The sequence below is a fragment of the Anopheles coustani genome (genome assembly GCF_943734705.1).
Source record: "Anopheles coustani chromosome X unlocalized genomic scaffold, idAnoCousDA_361_x.2 X_unloc_12, whole genome shotgun sequence".
NCBI classification, from domain to species: domain Eukaryota; kingdom Metazoa; phylum Arthropoda; class Insecta; order Diptera; family Culicidae; genus Anopheles; species Anopheles coustani.
In genome coordinates this window covers 107501-110770 of record NW_026525071.1, presented here as the reverse complement: position 1 = coordinate 110770, position 3270 = coordinate 107501, and the positions used below count along the sequence as shown (strand labels likewise).

At 47.8% G+C, this 3270-nt stretch overlaps 1 non-coding gene across 1 annotated transcript in view; it reads left to right on the top strand.

Annotated features, from left to right (window-relative positions):
- Positions 1-3240: 3240 nt before the first annotated feature.
- The window catches only part of LOC131269995 (5.8S ribosomal RNA), a 155-nt gene continuing 125 nt past the window's right edge, over positions 3241-3270 (top strand). Inside the window, exon 1 of the ribosomal RNA XR_009179147.1 lies at positions 3241-3270. This exon is cut by the window's right edge and continues 125 nt beyond it. This is a non-coding gene — a ribosomal RNA (5.8S ribosomal RNA).

Here is a 3270-nt window from a genome sequence, read left to right as displayed (position 1 = left end):
TGGGTAAGATAGTTCATTCTAGCTTGCCCTATGTGGAAGAGGACTCAATACCCTACCTGTTGAGCTTGAAACAAAGTCATCACTTGGGCATGCTCATATTGCCATACACAATTACATTATATTCGAATGAGCATGCAAGCGACCCTATATAGACCGAACCAAAACGATAGATACCGCCGTAGTTCACCCCCACCAAGTGATGACTTCAGTATGGCTAGTGTGTGAAGTATAAAGTATAGTCCTCCCCTGGTCCACACTGCTTCGGCGGTCCTGGGTAAGATAGTTAGTTCTAGCTTGCCCTATGTGGAAGAGGACACAATACTTAATACTTAGAGTACAAGCATAAAGGAACACGGACCAAGCCGTACCGAGAGAATCGGTACTAGAGCCCTCGTGGTTCTACATTGAGAGAGCCCTCGTGGTTCTCATTAGGGGCTTTATGCAAGTCGTACTCAATACTGTGGTGTGAAGTATAAAGTATAGAGTCCTCCACTGGTCCACGCTGCTCCGGCGGTCCTGGGTAAGATAGTTCATTCTAGCTTGCCCTATGTGGAAGAGGACTCAATACCCTACCTGTTGAGCTTGAAACAAAGTCATCACTTGGGCATGCTCATATTGCCATACACAATTACATTATATTCGAATGAGCATGCAAGCGACCCTATATAGACCGAACCAAAACGATAGATACCGCCGTAGTTCACCCCCACCAAGTGATGACTTCAGTATGGCTAGTGTGTGAAGTATAAAGTATAGTCCTCCCCTGGTCCACACTGCTTCGGCGGTCCTGGGTAAGATAGTTAGTTCTAGCTTGCCCTATGTGGAAGAGGACACAATACTTAATACTTAGAGTACAAGCATAAAGGAACACGGACCAAGCCGTACCGAGAGAATCGGTACTAGAGCCCTCGTGGTTCTACATTGAGAGAGCCCTCGTGGTTCTCATTAGGGGCTTTATGCAAGTCGTACTCAATACTGTGGTGTGAAGTATAAAGTATAGAGTCCTCCACTGGTCCACGCTGCTCCGGCGGTCCTGGGTAAGATAGTTCATTCTAGCTTGCCCTATGTGGAAGAGGACTCAATACCCTACCTGTTGAGCTTGAAACAAAGTCATCACTTGGGCATGCTCATATTGCCATACAATATTCCATTATCTACTAATGAGCATGCAGCTATATGATTATAACCTGTAAACGATTACCCCGCCGTAGTTCAGCGCTTCAACCAAGTGATGACTTCAGTATGGCTAGTGTGTGAAGTATAAAGTATAGTCCTCCCCTGGTCCACACTGCTTCGGCGGTCCTGGGTAAGATAGTTAGTTCTAGCTTGCCCTATGTGGAAGAGGACACCATACTTAATACTGTGGTGTAATGAACAAAGTATAGTCCTCCACTGGTCCACGCTGCTTTGCAGTCCTGGGTAAGATAGTTAATTCTAGCTTGCCCTATGTGGAAGAGGGCATACAAGACAAAGTATAGTTCTCCCCTGGTCCACGCTGCTCCGGCGGTCCTGGGTAAGATAGTTAATTCTAGCTTGCCCTATGTGGAAGAGGACATAATACTCTACCTGTTGAGCTTTAAACAAAGTCATCACTTGGGCATGCTCTATAGCCAACCACATGACATTAACCTAAGAGAGCATGCAGCGTATTATCCCAATGCAAAGTAAACGATAGACTCGCCCTAGTTCAGTGCTTCAACCAAGTGATGACTTCAATATGGCTAGTGTGTGAAGTATAAAGTATAGTCCTCCCCTGGTCCACACTGCTTCGGCGGTCCTGGGTAAGATAGTTAGTTCTAGCTTGCCCTATGTGGAAGAGGACACCATACTTAATACTGTGGTGTAATGAGCAAAGTATAGTCCTCCACTGGTCCACGCTGCTTTGCAGTCCTGGGTAAGATAGTTAATTCTAGCTTGCCCTATGTGGAAGAGGGCATACAAGACAAAGTATAGTTCTCCCCTGGTCCACGCTGCTTCGGCGGTCCTGGGTAAGATAGTTAATTCTAGCTTGCCCTATGTGGAAGAGAGCATACATGAACCAAGAACGAAGGTTATGATCGAGGAATGATTCGACAACTCACCGATGGTATGAAATGTGAAGAATTCAAGCAAGCACACAATCAAGTCATCACTTGGGCATGCTCGATAGCCAACCCTATGACATTAACCTAGTAGAGCATGCGAAAACCAATATATATACAAGTAATGTAAACGATGCCCCTCCCTAGTTCAGCGCTTCAACCAAGTGATGACTTCAGAATGGCTAAATCAAATCGGTTCAAAACATACCATCGGTACCCTATTGAAACACACAAGTCGATATCAAACCTCTTAATTGTGTAGTCCTCCACTGGTCCACGCCGCTTCGGCGGTCCTGGGTAAGATAGTTCATTCTAGCTTGCCCTATGTGGAAGAGGGCACATTACTCAATACTGTGGTGTGAAGTATAAAGTTCAGTTCTCCCCTGGTCCACGCTGCTTCGGCGGTCCTGGGTAAGATAGTTCATTCTAGCTTGCCCTATGTGGAAGAGGACACTTAATACTTCGTCTCTAAGCGGCGGCTTGACTCCTCCCTACGGGGAACGGGTTTACGCGCACAGCGGCGGCTTACGCACTATGGCAGTCATGGATGCCTTACGTTTCTATGAAAAGTGTGTTCCTCCCCTGGTCCACGCTGCTTCGGCAGTCCTGGGTAAGATAGTTAGTTCTAGCTTGCCCTATGTGGAAGAGGACACGTAGACTTACTGTGGTGTGAAGTATAAGGTTCAGTTCTACCCTGGTCCACGCCGCTTCGGCCGTCCTGGGTAAAATGGATTCATCCAGCTTGCCCTATGTGGAATGAGGACACTTTATGCTTCGTCTCTAAGCGGCGGCTTGCTCCTCCCTACGGGGAACGGGTATACGCGCACAGCGGCGGCTTACGTTATGGCAGTCATGGATGCCTTACGTTTCCATGAAAAGTGTGTTCCTCCCCTGGTCCACGCTGCTTCGGCAGTCCTGGGTAAGATAGTTAGTTCTAGCTTGCCCTATGTGGAAGAGGACACGTAGACTTACTGTGGTGTGAAGTATAAGGTTCAGTTCTCCCCTGGTCCACGCCGCTTCGGCCGTCCTGGGTAAAATGGATTCATCCAGCTTGCCCTATGTGGAATGAGGACACTTTATGCTTCGTCTCTAAGCGGCGGCTTGCTCCTCCCTACGGGGAACGGGTATACGCGCACAGCGGCGGCTTACGCAAGTTAGTCACCCTCGGCAGTGGATCACTCGGCTCATG